General features: G+C 38.0%; 1 protein-coding gene and 1 pseudogene across 6 annotated transcripts in view; one reads left to right on the forward strand and one right to left on the reverse strand.

Annotated features, from left to right (window-relative positions):
- The window catches only part of SNCAIP (synuclein alpha interacting protein), a 222,024-nt gene that overhangs the window by 129,084 nt on the left and 72,856 nt on the right, over positions 1 to 20,084 (forward strand). The window lies entirely within an intron of this gene.
- On the reverse strand, positions 5,744 to 7,463 carry LOC130455433 (THO complex subunit 6 homolog; annotated as a pseudogene).

Consider the following 20,084-nt stretch of genomic DNA (forward strand, 5'->3'; position numbering starts at 1 on the left):
CCATTTAAATCACCTCAAGGGGGAGAGAGGGAAGAGCCAAGAGGGTGGCTTAGTGTCAGTGAAAGGCTGAAACCACTCTGACTTTCCTTCCCAACTGATCTTTAGAAGGCACCTTCAAAGGACAGGTGTCAAAGCAGGATGAGTATGGGGGCTCTCCCACTGAACACCACCTGAAATGTAGTCAGAGAGAATTGATTTTCATGGGATAAGGGGGAACTGGAAGTAAAACTGCACACAGAGGAGTGCTGAACTACCACACACCCGCCACATGCCACACCAGATTCAGAACCTGGGCATAGACCAACTTTGGGATCCCAGGACACAGGCTATAACAGCAAGAGTACCTCAGACCTACCCATTGAAGTCCCAGGCTCTGGCACAGTCTACAGTGAGGTCTAGAGATCCATCGCACTGGGTCCTTTAAAGCCTCCCCAGCAACAGTAAAAATGTAACCCCAGGACAAAACTCTTCAAGCCAGCAGAGAAGACAGAATCTGAAAGCAGCTTTCAAAATTCCCAGACCATAAGCAAAAAAAAGGCTGGGGAAATGGAGCAAACAGCAAAATAAAAACTTAACCCTTGAACATTTCTACAGGGAAAAGAGAAAAGAACAGACCTTACAGGAGATGGTAGGATCCAAGCAACCACATGGAAAACTTCAAAAACAAACAAAAACAAAAAACAGGAATTGGTCCCAAGCTCTGGAAGAACTCAAAAAGGAATTCAAAAATCAAATTAGGTCCTAATATAAAATTAATCCCAAAGAGCTTACTCCTAATTTAATGTTATGAATTTTCTGAGATTTCTGAGACAAATATGGTATAGCATTTAAGTCTATTAACAATCTGGCCAAATTTTGGGATCATCTCCTAATCTTTCTATTCCACTGATGAGAGCAAGAGAAAGAGAAGGAAATACATAACTGAACCAATGAAAAATATGTATAGAGAAAGGAATGTGTGTGTATCTCTGTGTATGTGCAAATATATACACACGTGTCCATTCACTAACATCAATATTGTTCTCAAACTGTCATGCTCAGAACTGAATCTAGTATTCCATATAAAGGCTCAAGAAGGCAGAGAACAATGGAACTGTCACTTTGTTCCTGGAAGCTGTCTCTCCCTTAATACAGCTCAAGATCAAATTAGCTTGTTCGTCTGCCTCCTCATATTGCTCTTCTATTAAGCTTGCAATTCATGAAATCCACCAAGTCTTTATGGGACAAACCTCTATCCATCTATGCCTCTCCTGTGCTGAAATTGGGAAGGTGATTTCTTTTTGTATCCTATTTAACTCTGCTAAATTGAATATTGTTAGATTTCTGCCTAATGCGCTATTGCGTGTCATGGTCATTGTTGGGACCCTGACTTTCATCCAGTTTGCTAGCTGGTTTATAATGCAGCAAGGTGGTATAGTGTATAAGAATACTGGACCTGAAGTCAGGAAGAAGCCTGCCTTAGAAACTTATTAGTTCTATGTGACGCTAAGTAAGCCACAACATCTCTCAGCCTCAGTTTCCTAATCTGTAAAGTGGGAATAATACTAACATCATAGGGATGTTATGAGGAACAAATAAAATAACATATGTAAAGTGCTTCTCAAACCTTTCTACACTAGACAAATACCAGCTATTGGATATTATTAGCTCCCAGATGAATGTGCCATGTATTCCTTTATCTTGGTCACTGATAAAAATGGTAATTAAGCAAATACATCCAAGCACAGATGCTTGAGATAGATATTTCATTGGAACTACTAACTCTAAATCAGTAATAACTATTTTCTGAGTCTAGTCAAACATCTTGTTCTGAATCTACCCAGTTATATTGTTGTCTAGTCCATATTTCTCTATATTTTCCTCAATAAAAGCATGAGATTCTTTATCAAATCTTTTCTAAAGTCTAAGCAAACCAGGCCATAACATTTCCTTCATCTATGAGTTTAATAACTTTGTTTAAAAAAAAAAGGAATGAGATTACTCTAAGGTGATCGATATTACTGGCCAAGCCATGTATTTACCAATTCTCTTTGTAGATGGTCACCTATCATCTCTTTAATTACTCTGGAATTTTCCCAGGAACTGAAGTCAAATGCACTGGGAAATTAAATATTTCAAGTGAATTATAATGGTGACCAGAATTTTTTTTCAGATCCATGATATCAATATATCAATCTGCTATCTTTAAATAGGGCAGTGATGGTGAACCTTTTAGAGATTGAATGATGTGCCTCACCCCAGACCAAGTGTCATCCCTCCCCCCAGCCTTACCCCATATAGGAAGGAGAAAGGGCTCCCATTGGGCTGCCGGGCAGAGAAGCAGGTGAAGTGGAAAAAAATGTCCTCAGGCACAGTGGAGAGGGGAAAGGAGTAGCTGTGCTTGAGTCCCTATGCCTTCCTGGTAACTAACTCTGGTGAGTAACAGTGCACTTGCCCACAGAGCCACTAAATGCCAGTTCCATAGTGATTATATATGGTGAATAGCAAAGAAATCCTTTCATCTAAATCATAGCAAAATAGAAATCAGAGAAGGTATATATGGAAGAATATATATATGTGTGTATGTGTGTATGTATGTATGTGTGTGTGTGTATATATATATATATCAGACAATGCAGAGTTAAGAAGCTTTCCCATTGGGATGGAGATAATCTACCCAAGAGAGAAGCTCCAGTCTCCAGTGTGTCAAACTAGATATAGGAACATGATAAAGACTACCAGTTCTACCCATATCTTTACAGACCTTTTTCCAGTAGCTTGAAGTGAGTTTGACTTCTTCTATCTTCCCCATTGAAGCTGGAAGCCAGCAGAGTACTAGAAGTGATTTGATGCTTAAAGAAGACTTGAAGCTTGAAGAGAACTAAGGAGTATCGAGCTCTCCTGCTCTCATCTACCCTATCCCACCCCTTATGCAGGGCTGAGCATTTACTTCCACCAATGAGAAGCAAGTCTTATTCCAGTGGGCTTTCAGACAAGGGTTACAGAGTCTAGAAAGGAAAAGTAATAAGAGGGCAGAAAATAAACTTGTTTGGAAAAGTTCATTAAGTTTAGTGTCAGTGAAACAGAAGAATGAATGAGGGCAGGAGGAAGTTGTGGGAACTGGGAAGATTAGGCATATAATTGTATTAGAACTGACAAAAAGGATGAGGGGAGGGAGAGGGAGTTTGCAATTTGTCATAGTAACAAAAAGTGGAATTGGTGGGGAAGAAAAAGAGATTCGGTTAGTAAAATAAATACCAAAGATTAAGTGCTTACTTAAAAGAGGAGAAACATATATACATTTAATGGAAGAAAACACAAACTTAAGAATTTTAATTCTAAATGTGAATGGATTAAATTCCCCAATAAAAAGAGATTGAAAGAATAGGTTTTTAAAAAAAAATCTAACCATTTGTTTCAGGTAATAAGAACATTTAAAATATGTAGACAAAGTAGAAAATGAGGAGGTGGAGTAACATTTATTGTATTTTAAGGGACTTTAAAAAATAAAGGATTGTGTTCATGATCTCAGGTAAAGCAACAATAAAATGTAATAATATTAAGAGTTCTGGCAAAGATACCAAAATGAAAGATTCTAGCTGAGACCAATTCCCTCAGGAAAAATGGAAAACACTACCAAATGAAGCAAGAAGTCAGCAAAGCAGAGAGAACACAAGTGAAGTAATTCCCACCAAATAAAAAAGTGCAATAATCAAGTGAATGATATGAGCTCCAGATTTGAGCCAAGTAATAATGGATATCCGACCTTGCCCTTGATATCCCCATAGAGAAATGTGGGAGGAAGCAAGTACAGGAGACCAGGAACCCTGCTTTAAGGTGCTCATGTAGGAAATTTTAGCTCAGTCAACCCACTAGAGTGAGAGACAGTACTGTTTCCCAGTTGAGGATCCCATTGGTAGGACTTCACAAGGAATAAGACCTGGGTTCAGCTACCCCATCCAGGACTATGGAAGGGGGTAGATACCCTGTCTCTGGTTTAGTGTTCTAGAGTAGGATTACAGAAATGGGAAGGACATAGATATTACAATCCTAAAATCAGCTGCCCTCTCTGATACCATGACCTCTGTTTCCATATCCTAAGCCAAAACTTTGGAAGGGATGGGGGCCAAAAAGCCATTAACAGGCAGTCCTGCTCCTCCTAGCAAAAACAAACAAACAAACTGAGAGCTCACTGTAGTTGCTTCTTACTCTCTCTAACCATGCTAGCTATTCCTGCTCTGAGGGATGGAAGGGACAGTAATTTCATCTAGTTCAGAGGCAGAAATTAAAAAATAAAATGTAAATAGGGAGCCTGTGCCAGCATCTCGAAAGACAAGAAAAGCCAAACGCCTTATAGAGACCTTGAACATCCTGTTTATCTACCTCCATCAGCAAATTTCTTTCTTTTTGCCTCGACTCTGCCTGGATATATTCCCCCATGTCTGTGGTACTAAATTCTCAATGGCCAAAGAGCAAATACACTTGTTGCCAACAAGTGATGTGTGCCCTCACATCTCCATTCACCTTGATCTTACCATCAGTGTCCCACTATATATGTTCTCTCACATTTTACTATGATCTCTAAGATTATACTTAACAAATTTCTGTTAATCTTAGACTTCTTCCTCTCACATTCCCTCCAGCTTTCACTTTCACTAAGGATCGGTGTCCTTCATCCCTACATTCGCACAGTTTCTGGCCTGAGAACGTTGCACCTTGTCATACCCAACCTTCCCAACCCCCTGGTCCTGGAGGGAGGCTTAGAGTACTTCCAAGTTTATGCCTCTCCCATACTATCTTATATCATGGCACAGTAGCATCTTTTTCTTTAAGTTCATCCTAGTGGCTATGACCCATTGACTCTCAAAACACTCTTCCCCTTTTCTCAATGATGTTAATGGCTCCCTCACAATGTCCCTCTCCACCCTTCAAATTAGAGCAACTCAACAAACTTGTTGGTATTGTCTCAAGTACCTCTTTGTTCTCACTCTCATGACCTATTCTAATATAGGGACAGTCAGCCATATTCTTTATCCAATTATCATCTCCTCTCATTCCATTTCTCCCCCTGACTTATACTTCTTAGTCCCCACTATGACCTCTAATTCCTCCATCCCTCAGGACATTACTCCTTAACCACATTTTTCCCCTTCCCAAATCTTCCCCCATGGTAAACCAGTTCAAAGTTCCATGATCCTCTTCTTTGTCACCAGCTGTTTTGAGGATGTTGTTTGGAAAGATAGAAAACCTAAAATCTTTTAGATCTTTTGAAGCTTTTCAGATTCTCCTTTGTTCTAATCTGAGGTTGAGATTGGGGGACTTTTTTCTCTCCCATCTCCCAAAGAAGTTCCTTCTCAGGGGTTTTACTGGAAAGCTCTCTCTTGCCTTGCAGGAATATCTTAGGTCTGAACTGAGTGAATATTTTACCAAGCATGACCAAGTTTTCTCAGCCAAAAGCTTTCTTAGTTTTTGAATAATTGATTTACTTTTCTCGGTGGAGTCATTTAGGACTTGTTCACACCTCTTGTTTTAATGATTTATTCAAGGTATATTCATACCTGATAAACATATTAGCTATGATTACTATAAATGGAATGAGGCTAATTTTCATTCCATTTCCCATCATATTCAGCTAATATCCTTTAGGTCTATCCCTCAAATAATGAACTGCCCATCGGAGATTTCAAATTGGATGTTCCAAAGGCATTTCAAACTCAAAGTATCCAGACCACAAGTCATTATCTTTCCCCTAAAAATACCCTTTCTGGAAACATCCCTGCTTATATTGAGGGTTACGTCCATCTTTCTAATTACCTAGTTTTACAATCCCCAAAATATTGCCGAATTTTGTTTCTAGTTTAGGAGTCCCAATTCTATCTACTACCTTCCTTCCATATCACCCCACCATTCCTCTAGCTCTCATCACTTCCTAATTGGTCTCCCAGCCTTCAGTCTCTTTTTCTTGCACTCTATCTTCTATACTGCCACCAGAGTGATTTTCCTAAAGTCAGGGTCTAATCATATAATTTTATCTAATCTCCAGGGGCTCCCCATTATTTCTAAGATGAAACCTAAACTCCATCATTTCATGTTCTTCACAAATTATCCCTTTATTCCCTAATCAGAATTATTCATTACTTCTCTCCACACATTTTACCTGACACTCATTCTGATCTACTTGCTGTTTCTGACCAATGGTGGTCCTCTTGTTTTAGTGCTTTTTTCCAGTTTTTTTTTATGAACAAAATATATCCTAATACATGGGATGGGGAAGTGCAGAGAGGAGGATCCCAAAGTTAGAACCACAGCTACTTGCTGCAGCCATCAGAACCTGGCACTCTGATGCAGCAAAGCTGCTGGTTGAGGCTCAGACTAAGCAGGCTGGGCAAGGAGCCGGGTACCTTGGCCATCAGCTTCCCCTTGGCTGCCACTAGTCCACACAGGGTCCCTGTCTGCTGAGAAGGTCTTGATAAAAGGTCACATGTTTCTGTGGGGCCCTTCATAGAAACAGGGCTTTGGGAATGGCAGATGGAAGGTGCCTGAGTCAGTCACTCAGCATCCAATCCATTTCCCACTCCAGGCTCCAGCATACTTCTTGTACCTGTAAGCTTCCATGGTCTGAGCCTCCTCATCAGAGATGAACAGCAGCCCCCAGAGGGCACATCAGGACCTCTTTCTGGAGAGCCAGACAATGACTGTAATCAGTGTGACCTCCGAGTGCACGTGTGGATGTCCCTGTCTCCAGATCCATAGTGTGAAGTAGGTAGTCACCCCTGCTAAGGAGAGGGAATTCTCCTTAGGGCTAAACAGCAAAGCATTGATTTCAGGAAAGTCTAGGATGCTCCTGCTTAGAAAGGCAAATGGGGTCAGCCTGCATGGGGGACGATGGCTCCAGACTTCCTTACAGTCCTTCTTTATGATTTCCCCCAAATCAGACCTTCAAGTCACATCCTCTGCACTGAGCACATGTTGGGCTGTTGAGACCAGGTTGTACACAAGTCCATCACTGGCTTCTTACTTTCCTCTTTGGCCTCTTGGATCAAAGCAGCTGAAAAACTGAAGATGGAAATCTGCGTGGAATTGTTCCCTGCTGCTAAGAACTTGCCACAGGGAGAAGCACTCAAAATTGTCACGTGTACCTCCCTCCAAGGTCCTCTGTACCAAAGTCTCCCTCCCATACCACCGCCTTCATCTCCATCTCTTCAAACTCATCTAGAGATGGAGGCTTTCCTAATCCCTCCCCGCTCCCTACCTCCATCACCCACTGCTATCACTTTCTCTTCTCAAACACCTCAGAGTCATTTTGCATAGATTCTCCACATACTTATTTTAAATATACATGTTGTTTCCAGAATGACTATTGTCATCATCACCTAAAGTGTTTTCTAAATTCTTCTCATTTCATTTTACATTAAGATGATGATTACAAAGGGGAGATGTAGAAGAAGATGATCAAGGGTAGCCTTCAGTGACCTGGGTCTTGGCTGGCTAAAAGGGAAGAAAGGAGAGAAAGAATATGATCAGACCTTTGTAATTATATACTTTAGTTGTTTGTTTCATTCTTTTTCTTCCTCTGCCTTTTTCCCTTTGTGTTTAGGGGAGAGGAAACATGATAATAAAATATGACAGGGCAAGATATAGCCTAATAATCATAATCATTAATATGAATGGAGTAAAGTTTCCCATTAAATGGAAGTGATTGGCAAAACAGATCAGAAAAGAACACCCTAAAATGCTTTTTAAACAAGAAACAGACTTGAAATGTAAAGAATCACACAGAGTTAAAATGAAAAGTTGTGATAGAATCTGTTATATCTCAACGGAATCTAAAAATTCTGGGATGATGCTAAAAATAGTCATGAGTAAAAGAAGTCAGTAAACTGCATATTTTTAAGGAAACGATAAACAATACACACACAAACACACACACACACACACACACAATGGTACTTTGGTATAGAAGAGAATGAGATCCCTGATCCCCTGATTAATCTGTGATATGATTAATAATTATGGTAATTACTCTTTATAAGATTATATAGCAAGCTGAATGTAATGTATTTAGCTGCCATTCTCGGTAACTTTATATTAGCTGTAACTTCCCCTTTTCTGAAATTCACTATAAGCCAGCATGTTGTCATGAGGTGTGACACCCCACTCCCCCCCGCCATTCCCCCCCACCCGTGCAGTCTGAGTAGAGCATCCTTCAAGTGACAGGTCCAAAGGCTATGGATGCTCTTTTGACTGAAGGTCCCCATCCTCTCCTAGGCATGCACAGAAAGCCTTTCCTAGAAGCCATTTCCTCTTTGCCATCTAAGACACAAAGGGGGTTGGCAGTGGGAGCATCTGGCCTTTGCAGTTCCAAAAAAGAGGAAGTATTCGTGTATATCCCTCACTCGATTTCTTAGGTGTGAGGAAGCCTAATGACCCAGCTTTGCTGAGAGGCACTGATCTCTCAATATACTTGTTACTGCCTTGGAGCTTTGCCTTTCTTGTATTTCAGATTGGCCGAAAATATTTGTTTCAGAAGGCAGGTCGAGTGCCCAAAAGGTTCCAAATGAATTTTTCCCATAAGAAATAATGTCAATTGAATTAAAACACCCAGAAACTGTAGGTTTCATAAGGCATTATATCCATTAATGGGCTTCTAGTTTACTAAATCAACATTGAGAAGACATAGACATAAATAAAAAACAGCAATTAGATTAAATAAAATAATTGTAACTTTACTTGTGTTGAAAGGAGTTCATGGCGTAAGGGAGGAGAAATGTCATTGTTTGGAAGAGGATTCCCTCCCCTTCCTTAAGACCTGAGGACAGCCCTCCTTGTGGAATTCTTCCTCTTTTCTGACCCTTACTACTACTGAACCCTGCTTGAGATTAACCAGGTGTGAGCTTCACAAGGAACCTACACAACAGCATTTGGTTTTGTCTGTGTTTCAAAATTCCTCTAAAGTAGAGAATGGTCTGGCCATCGAACAGATTTGCAGTTCTGCTTGTTAAAGCTTTTTGGGGGTGATTTTTTCAACAGTTTTGCACTGCCACCCATTTTGCACACACGTTCTTGATTAATGAAGTGAGGACACGCTCCTTTGCCTCCTCCTCACCGGCCACTAGCCCTTGCTGCTCCCCTTGAAGTTCCTTCGTCTCCTCGGTGTTGAACTCTTCTTTATGGCCCTGAACTAGCACGTGATTATTTGTTTGGGCTGGAGTGGGAATTTGCTTCCTGAGAGTTTGTGATGCCGACCCTTCTGACAAGCTCACAGAGTGCCAGGCAAATGGGGAATACGGTGACAGTGTTTTCTCTTTGAAATACCAAATTCAATAAGTTCCAAAATCATCGAGTCCCAAGATTTGACTCTGTACACACATATATCTAAGGCATAGCTCTAGGCATTTGGACAATGCCATTATCGTCCAGTGGGCTGGCTATCTGTACTGGATTTATGTTATCTGCAGTCTTGATGAGCATGTCAGCTATGCCTTTATCCAAGATAAAAATGGTAAACGTCACCATTTCAATCCTTTGGGGGCTCTATTTCAGGTGCTGACAATGAACCATTAGACAGTGTTAGCACATAGACTCAGGGAAATCTGAGTTCAAACCCCAGCTCAGAAACTAGCCATGAGGTTCTGGGTAAGTTACTAAACTTGGCTCAATCTCAGTTTTCCCATCTATAAAAGGGGGATGGGGATAGCACCTACTTCATAGGGTTAGGGTGAGATAAAAATGAAATAAGATTTGTAAAGTGTTTGGCAAACCTTAAAGCTCCACACACATTCTAGCTGTTATTAGCTATTATTGATAGCAATTACTCTGGCCATCTGAATCCATATAATTACATTATTATATTGCCTATATCTCTTCATATTGCCAGGATGAGATACTTTATAAAATACTCTCTTAAATCTAGGTAAAGATTTGCTAAATAAAAACGTTCTTCTCATTTATCAGTTTAGTAATCCTGGTTGAAAAGAAACTGAGTCTGGTCTCACATTATTTGTTCTTGATGAAGCCATGCCAGCTCTTTTTAATTACCATTCCACTTTCTAGATGCTCACTAGCCATCCATAACAGCCAGTTTAGAGTATCCTAGAAATCAAAGTCAAATTCACAGACCTACAATGTACTGTCTCTATTTTCCTTCCTTTTTTAAAAAAAATCGGTACATGCATTTGCCCTTGTAATGCTTCTTTCATTTTCCACATCCTTTTCAAATATGACTGACCATAGCTTAACAATCATATCTGCTTAATCTTCCATTGCTAGATATAGTTCATCTGAATCAGATGACTTGAATTCATCACAGATGCTCTCTTAACTGTCTTCTTACATGGACATCAAATCTCTGTTAGTAAATTTTATTCTGTCATTTCCAGTTAAAAGGCTTCTTTTTTTCTTGGTCAAAAAATAGGAGAAAAATAAAAATTGAATAATCTCTCCTCACTGATGCCAGTTATCATCATACCATCTATCTGGTGAAAGGGAATTTTTTTATCTTAACTTAATCAATCAAGTACTTGCAGAGTTCCACCCCTTTAACTTAATCAGTCAGGAACTTTTTGATAAAAGTTCACACCCTCAGAGGTCAGGAGGTGGATCCCACAGACACTGCCCAGGAGTGTCAGGAAAATTAAGAAACTCTGATTGCTTCCTGAGATGTGATAGACCAGCCCACAGGGAAAGGAAGTAGAACCAGAGAAACAGGAAGTGACATGAATAAACTGCTTATAAAAGTCAGCTGAGGGCATTCTGATTCATTCTGCTGCCTTGCTGGCTCTTCTGTGTTGGAGGCACCACTTCTGCATTGGAGGACTTCTTCTTTGGAGGGATTCTGCTGCATGGATATTTCTGAGTTGGAGATTCTGCATTGGTGGCTTGAGAAGTTTGACTTCAGTGACCTGCTTGGGTTGAGGAGACCCTGGCAAGAGCTACTGACCTTTTAGCTCTTCTCCTGTTTGTTTGTTTGTTTGTTTGTTTGTTTTGGGGGGGGTGCTCTCTTCAGTGAGGCACTCAGATCTGGATTTAGGGAATTGAACTAAGCAGCAGTTTCTACCTCATTCCTACATTTCCCCCCCTTACTATCTCTACATTTCTGTAATAAAGCTACTAAAGTGATTAACATACTCATAGTTTAATTTTTAATTATTATAAATGGCGACTACAGCTTTTTAACTCTAATATTTGTCAAACCCATTTTAATTATTACAACCCCAAGAAATGATTCTTTTTTATCTTTACTACTACCAATATAGTTTTTTTTTCTAAATCTGCTCTTTTTATTGGCCTTAGCTACTTTTGCCAGGTTAAAATTACTCTAATTTTTAGTACTCCTGGCACTGTCTTCTGTTATGTGGTCTCACTTCTTTTACTTCAGCACTTTTTAAAAAATACCCAAGTTAGGTTGTGATTTCACTGGGCATCCACATTAGTTTTTTTTGATAAACTTAACAACTTGACTATAATTTTACCAAAAGAAAAATGATATGTTGGACATCTAAGAATTACTGAGTGAGAATCTTATTTTTCCACTTTGCATTATACTTTACAAAAATTAACAGTGTGCTATAGCATAAAACTAATAAATACAGAAAAATTAAAATATTAACAATTAATTTAAAACAAGCATTAAACACAGCACAGTAAAAATCATCATTAATAAGGTGGATTTGAAGAAGGAATTCAGAATTAAAATGGAAACTAAAAAATATAATCCTAAAGAAACAATAAATAATTTTATCAAAGACAATTATAGCAGTAATATAGAATAATCAAAATATTGGTATAGAGCCAAAGCCAGCCTGAGTAGAAAACTTATATCTCCAAACACAACAGAGGTGAAAAAAGATAGAATGAATCAAATAGGGAATTAAAAAATAAAACAACCAACAAATTAAAGCTTCCAAGTAAACACAAAAATAGACACTGGAGATCAAGGAAGGAACAAAATTAAAAACAAAAAATTAATTGAATTGATGATTAAGACTAAGCTTTTTTTGAATAGGTCAATGAAAGACACTCCATCAATAAAATTTATTTTTTTTAAAGAGAGGAATCCAAGTTGTTAAAAAATGAAGCATGAGAATTCACAAGAGTTGAAAGGAAAATAAAGAAAAATTTAGAAATTATAATTATATACCAAACTGAAAACAAATAAAATCAATCAATATAAAAATCCAAAAATAATCTAGATGAAAAGAAATCAAGAAAGAAAATAACTAGAACCAAAAACTGAAAAAAAAATGAATTGATCCTCCAAGTTACAAATAAGAGGAATACATGTGTTGACAAGTAAATAATATTCAATATTCAAAGAATAATTAGCTCATATATGACTTAAAACAAATTCGTTTTCTTACCAAAATCCTTCTATTAAACATGACCTTGTTCCCCAAGCCAGGAAGAGATAAAAAAGGGAGAAAATACTTTAGATAAATGGCACAAATAAATACTGATGCAAAAATGTTGAATATTAACAAAAAGGCCATGACCATATTAAAAGGATTTTCTATGACCCAGTTGGATTAATATCAAGAATTCAAGTATAGTTCAACATTAGGGAAACTATCAATAGAAGAGAATACATTATAAAATTCATAACTTTGTGTGAAGGATGCCTCAAAAGCCATTTCCTCCCAAACACACAGCCCTTAAGAATACTAAAATTAAATAGATGTTTATTTTAAAATGATAAATAGTAACTATCTCTAATACTTTATATTTTTTTTGTAATGGAAGCCAGTTCTAAAGCTGACAACAAGATAAGATAAAGTACTTTAGGGAATGAGAATAGGTAAAGAGAAACCAACATTAGCTCTTAAGTGCAAATGATATGATAATTTACATAAAATATCCCAGAGATTCTGTACAAAAATTAATCAAAACAATCAGTAATTTTAGTAAAGTATCAAGATATAAAATAAATCCAAAAAATTATTAGCCTCTTGTGTTCAGTAAGAAAATCCCACAAGAAGAAAAAGAAATCCCATCCAAGTTATTATAAAACAAGTATAAAATATCCAAGAGTCTACCTGTTGTGGGGAGATAGAATGAGCCCCTGGGGTTCCAGATGGGTATCCTTTGCAAGAATGCAAGACTCCAAAACTTAGCTTAAAAATAAAAAGAGAAAGATATGAATTTAAAAAGTCATGTTGAAAGGTCAGGAAACAGACTCCAGTATGGACATTGCCTCCTTGGGGGAAGAATTCTGGGTTTTTGTATGCCCTATTGACAGGAGGTGCTATATGACTTGGAGAAGGGATGGTGATGGTATGAATTTATCCAGAAGTGGGGGTTGGGGGAAGGTTGGTCACCTAACTGGAATTAGAGCAGTGTTTTATGTTCCAAAGACATAGCGTTTGATTGGACATAGTTTAAGGGACAAGTAGATGTCCTAGATTACAACCCGCTGGTATTGGGGCAAAACCAGAATATGTATTTCTGTGTCCATCTCAAAATATAGGGGAGAATCCAAGGGGAATATTTCACTCAGGGCTCAAAGTCACCTTTTCACAAGAATTCAGGAAGGGAATGAATTTTCCTGCTCTCTGTTTGACCTGAAACACTTCTGGAGTTTGGGGTGTCCAAGAAAGGGAAACCCCTAGTTCCAGGCCAAACCTACCAAGAATCATTCAGGACTTAACTGTATATAAATGGCAAACACTCATTGCATAAATAAAGGAAGACACAAATACTTAGAACAAGATTAAGTCCTTGTTTCATTGCACTAACATAAAAAATACAATGCTCTTTAAGCTAATTAATAGATTTAATGCTATAGCAAGCAAACTGCTTAGAAGGAATAATTGATGTGACAGTAAAAAGATCAAGAATATGATAAGAGAAAGTATACACGAAGAAGGCATAAGAGTTTTAGAGTTAAAACTAAAAATAAAGCAGCAGTCATCAAAACGATAAAGTTTTACTCAGAAAACTCAGAAAAGTAAAAATGTGGAACAGATCAGCTAAGCAAGGAGCATATGTAATTGAAAATTTTTGCCCAATGTTTGATAAAACAAAGAACATACGTTATTTGGGGGGGAGACTTTTTTTTTTTTGTAATTGCTGGGAAAACTGGAAAACAGCAGAAAAGAGTTAGACTTTTATTTCACGTGACAAGCAAGACAGGGGATTTCTCATTTTCTCTGAGCCCCTTCAACACTATAAGCCTCTTAAAGGGGAGACTGTCAGATGTAAGGTACTTATAGTTAAATACATTAGAGAAAAAAAAAAAACAGAGCCCCTATAGTAATCCTTATAATCACCACTACCATTACTACCATCACATTTAAGTAGTGCTTTAAAGTTTTCAAGCCATTTTATATGCACTATCATATTTGAGCTTCGCTTTTAGGGCTATTATTGACCTCACTTTTGTAAAGATTAAAATTAATATTCAATACAAGACATTATATTTACTACTATTTATTAAAATCAACTTAGAGCAAAGGGAAAGTAAAATCCAGAGAAATCGAGCCAGCTACTCCCTTCCTCCATGCCAGTCCAGCCAGAGAGAGCTCACATGGTCAAAACTGAAACTAAAACTTCAGTCAACATAAAATATGCACAACAGGAAAGGGAAAAGGGAATTATGGGAGATGTAGTCCGGGGTACACATTCTAAATAATACATTCCCCTCTGTGATTCTTTGGAAGACAAGTCTCTTCAATGGATCATGAAAACATAACTAACTTATAACTTGAACTAGAGGTATTTACAAATATTCCAAAAAAAATCCCCGTAGGATTGATTTGGTTTCTTTTACCTTTTTTTTTTTTGTGCTCGTTTAGCATTTTGCAGGTCAAGTTCTGTGCTCTTTTGTGGCCCATTTCTCCTTGGATTAGACATAGTCATTGAGCAAAAAATCTCAAAATATTTAAATGACTAGTGGCAGGTTGCCATAGTCCAAAGCTTTTTGTGTGTGCTTTTATATACTAAGTAAATGCATATCTTAGGTTATGCTCTTGCAAAAAATAAAAAGTTTTAAAAAACCTTTTTTCAATACTAGTGACATGTGTTTCAAAGGCAAAAAACAAGAAAAGAAAGTGAATAAAAAAATCAAATACTGTATGACACATGGAGGAAGAAAACAAAATATTAAAATGTGTATATTTCACGATTACAGAGGTAAAGTATAGGGACTAGTTTTCAAAAAATAAGATTCATTTCCTCTTTGACTTACCGTGATCCATAGTGTGAGCATAAATGAGGTAGATAAAAGTAATAATACATTCAAGAAAATAAAAAAAATCAGGAAAGACACAAAATGTTACAATAAACACATCAGAGCAATATAGGTCACTAATACAGATTTTCTTCTTTGAGGTAGTATTTGTGTTGCCCTACAAGGCAATTCATGCAAATACAAGAATCAACCAAATAAAGTGCAATCGAATAGTACAAATCCAGCAATAAAGAAGTCTAATCACAGTCAGTAGTCAAATACAATCAGTACAAGCAATTATTCATCATCAACAGAAGTTTTATTTTACTTATTTTACATGGTTACATTTTAAGTACTTTTACTTATTTTACATGGTTACAATGAATCCATGAGTCCCTCTCTCTAATTTGTATGACTGTTGGTGTAGTTAGTAGGATTTGGAATGGTCCATCATAAGCAGGTTCAGTTGACTCAGTACATTTGAAATTCTTTATGTACACACTCACCTGGGTTTAAATCATGAAGTGAGACATCTATGTTCTTGAAATTTTGTTTGTAATTGTCTGATATATGTAGCAATGTTTGTATCCCTTCCTAACAATGAAGTATAGGCAGGGGTAAATCTGCCTGAATAGGTGAATGTCCAAATAGCATCTCAAATGATGAGATGTGTAAATCACCTCTGGGTCTGCTTCTGTGATAAAATAGGGCCAGAGGTAGAATTTGGGGACACTTTAAATGAGTCTCTGTGCACAATTTGCCAATTATGGTTTTAAATTCTTTATTCCTTCGTTCAACTTGGCCATAGCTCTGGGGATGATATGGTGTATGAAATTTAGTAGTTATCCCCAAACATGAATAAACTTGAGATAAGATCAAATCAATAAAATGAATTCCTTTATCTGAATCAATAAATGCTGGCAGGCCAATTGAGGAATAATTTCTTTCAAGAGGACTTTGGCAACAAAAGCCATTGTGGCATGAGCAGTAGGAAATGCTTCAGGCCACCGAGTCAGTTGATTGGCAATGAGCAGACAAAATTTTTACTGTCCAGCTTTTGGCAGAGATAAAGTCAATTTGTAGGTGCTCAAACGGTATGTAAGTGAGAGGACATCCACTAAAGGCTTTTTCTCAAAAGGCATGTTGATTAACAACCTGGCAGGTAGGACAAGCTTTACATACTTTGGAGGCAATTGTAGTTATTCCAGATGCTATCCATAATCTTTTTAACAGAATCTACAAAACATGCCATGTTTATGAATGTGCCAAAATGACCATGTTTATGAATGGTGTGACAAATCTGGTTATAGAAAGCTCTAGGGAGCAAGAGTTTGCCATCTGATGATACCCATACTACATTCATCTCTTTTGCTTTAAACCTATGCTTCCATTTTTCCACTTCCTTGTCATTATAAGAAAGGGATAGATCCAAATTATCAGTAATTGTTAGTGGTGGCGTAATTAATTCAGGGTCTTCTAAGGCTGCTAGTTTGGCTGTATTATCTGCTTAGCTATTTCCCCTGGAAACAAGGTCAGTGCCACCTGTGTGTGCAGAGCAATGAATGACAGCTATGGCTTCAGGGAGCTGGATGACAGAAAGAAGTTCAGTAATAAGGTCTGTATTGGCAATACATGTACCAGCTAATGGTAAGAATCCCCTCTGAAGCCATAGCATGCCAAGGGAATCATATATGTCAAAGGCTTAATGGGAGTCTGTGTAAATTGTGACTCTTTTATTCTTTGCAATGATCCAGGCATGTTTCAAATCTGTGAGTCCTGCACCCTGTGCACTTACATTTGAAGGTAAGAAAGCTGACCAGAGAGTATCAAATTCAGTAGCTACTGTAGCTCCTGTATAGCACACACCATCCCTTATAACTGAAGAACCATCTGTAAATAATATTAAATCTCAATTATCCAGAGGGGTGTCTTAAATCATTATGAGGTTTATCAACAATGGACACTAAAGATGTATAATCATGTAAAGGTTCTCTGGAAGTTAGCAAATCAGGGAGCAAGGTTGCAAGATTAAAAACTCCACAGCGTTTTAGTGTGATATGTTCATTATTCAATAGGGTTATCTCCTACCTAGAAATCCTTTGGTCAGGAAATGCCTGTGTCCTATGTCTTAATAAAAATGCCTTGACCTTGTGTGGGTACAGTATAGTCAAAGGGCATTCAAATATCATATTGGCAAATTTGGTTACCAATAAAGCTGTGGCAGCTACTCCTCTAAGGCATGGTGGTTCTCCAGCACCTATTGGGCCAAGCTGGACTGAATAATAGACTACCAGGCATTGAGCAGGTCCCAAAAGTTGAGTTAGAACACCTAAAGCTACCCCTTTCTGTTCATGTACATATAAAGTAAATGTTTTACATAATTTGGGATACCTAGAGCAAGATAGCTTGTTTTAAATTTGAAAGAACTGTAAGGTAAGGTGTAAGGAAGCTGTAAGGAAACAATTCTGTTTCCAATTTAAGTGGTTCAGGGACCAAGTTTTGTGAGTGCTACAAGGGACACAAGACCTAGACCATCCTAAAAGAGTTGTTGACAAAGTGTCTCTTTATTTGCTTAACATCTTTGTCTTTAGAAATATCAAGGTCTAGGTACTGACATCCAAGCTCAATGAGCTTATCCATGAATTGTGAAGGTGTCTCATCATCGGATTGTCTAAGGCTTTCAAATGTGGTCTATGCTTCTGTATCTTCGGAGTATTCTCGCATTGTTGTTATGATGGCCTTCCTACAATGATTTAATTAAAATGGCCTTTGGGGCTGTTATAATCCCAGTCAGGATCCTGAGCTGGCCAGTGTGCTGCATTATATCCCCAGACCTTGTTAACATGAGAGATGATCTTATTTTTCTAATGTTCTGCCAGAAAGGTGTTGAGCAAATTCTCAACATCCTTATAGGATGGATCACATTAATTTAAAAAAATGACCATCTTCTTGATCATGGCTATAGGTTCTCATTGAAAATGAGGTAAATTATATTTCAGTTCTCTAATTTCATGAGTGAAAGCTATATGGTGTATTAGGGTTACCACATCCCCATTGTGTCCTGTTTTGGGCACTTCCCTTAAAGGGAAAAGGCATTCATAGGAATCATTCAATGGCTGTGGTTCCTTAGAAGTTGACTATGGGGATTCCAAGGCAACATGGGTAGGAACAGGTAGGTAGGAAGATGAGATATCCTCTGGACTAGGATTGATCATAAGGTGGGAGAAGGGATAGGAGAGGATGGGGTACTAGAAGAAGGATTAGGGGAGCCTAGATTAGCCAGGAGTTGTAAAGCATCAGAGAGAGATGTTGCATAGTATGAGAGAGAAGGGTCTGTATTTGATATATCAGAGAGGGGTGTCTCGTTTCCATTTCTGGAGAAATAAGATTGTCCACTCTTAGTGGTTCAGGATCAGGCTCACAAAATTCAGACTTGTTTTGGAAGGGATGATCATTTTTCATTAGATCATATAAGGAGAATTTGAAATTGTCCAATTGAATTTTTCTGTTGGCCTGTATTTCTCCTTTAATCACTCATATAGTAGTATTTTTTATCTTAACATTGAAGATCAGAAAAACAAAATGTCCTAGGAACATAAGGAGAAAGATATAATCTGGAATCTTAAAAGTCCTTAATTGGGCAAAAAACCAGAACGCTTTCATGCAAAGTAGCATTTATGCTGCTTAGCATTTTGATAAAAGAAAAGATAATGTATATTTTTATTAAAAATTTTTAATCATTATTATTATAAGGGGTGGGAATAGGGTAAAGTGAGGGGTATCTAGCTTATTTTCGTTTTATGATTTTTGTTGAACTTTTATTCGTAAAAAAAAAGGAAAAAAAATTATTTACTTATTTGTTGCTGCCCTCTGATGGCAGTAAACAGCCACTGTAGCTAAGCAGGAAAAAGGAAGAGAGAGAAAATAGAGAAAAAAAAATATTGCTCAATATTGACCTCTGGTGGCCAAGAAGCAGCACTATAACAGGGAAGGGTTAGGGATGTGGTTAGGGGTGGTTTTTGTAGTAAGGGGGGTGCTTAGTTTCTGCCAGAAACCAAAATGGAGGATATGGCTTCAAAACCAAGTGGGATCTGAGATAGAAATAAAGAAGGTAGAGGGCCGGGAGGTAGACTGTGGTGGGGGGAAATTGCTGGGACCCTCCCTGCCAATGCAAAAAGGTGCCAGGCAGGGAAAAGGACTTCAGGAGGAGGCTTTTATTCACCAGCAAACAGTAAGACAGTGTAGCAAAGAGGAGCAAAAGTCAGCAGAAGGGGCAGAAAGCACAGGGTGGGCCCAGGGTGACACAGCTGAGCTAGTAGCTTGAGGCAGGGGGGAAGGAGCAAGCCTTCAGGTTAGCTGGGGGTTTGGCCAAACTTCAGGCAGGAATGGCCAATGGGGCTGCTCTTCAGGACATCGGTGAGGAGCAGCTTCTCCACCAAGTCCCCCAAATTAATGTAGCTTCAGCTGGAGCCAGACCAGGGTGGAAAATACTCACAGCTGCTAGAGGCAGCTGTTCCTATCTGCAGCCAGGGCAGGGATCTGCTGGCTTAAAACAAAAAAAAGAAAAGAAAGAAAAAACAACTCTTGAGTTCTATTCCCACCAGATCACCAAAAATGTTAAGATTAAAATTAATATTCAATACTCAAAGTATTATATTTAATACTATTTATTAAAATCAACTGTGAGCAAAGGGATAGTAAACCAATTAAACCAAAGAAACCAAGCTAGCTACTCCCTTCCTCCACACCAGTCTATCCAGAGAGCTTGAGTGGTCAAAACTGAAACAAAAACTTCAGTCAATGTAAAATGATGCACAACAAGAAAGAAAAAAGGGAATTATGGGAGATGTAGTTCGGGGTACGCATTCTAAATAATACACTTTATCGATGAGGAAACTAAGGCTCAAAAGGAGTCATGGTTTATCTAGGATGATATATCTGG

Source organism: Monodelphis domestica, chromosome 7 (genome assembly GCF_027887165.1).
Source record: "Monodelphis domestica isolate mMonDom1 chromosome 7, mMonDom1.pri, whole genome shotgun sequence".
NCBI classification, from domain to species: domain Eukaryota; kingdom Metazoa; phylum Chordata; class Mammalia; order Didelphimorphia; family Didelphidae; genus Monodelphis; species Monodelphis domestica.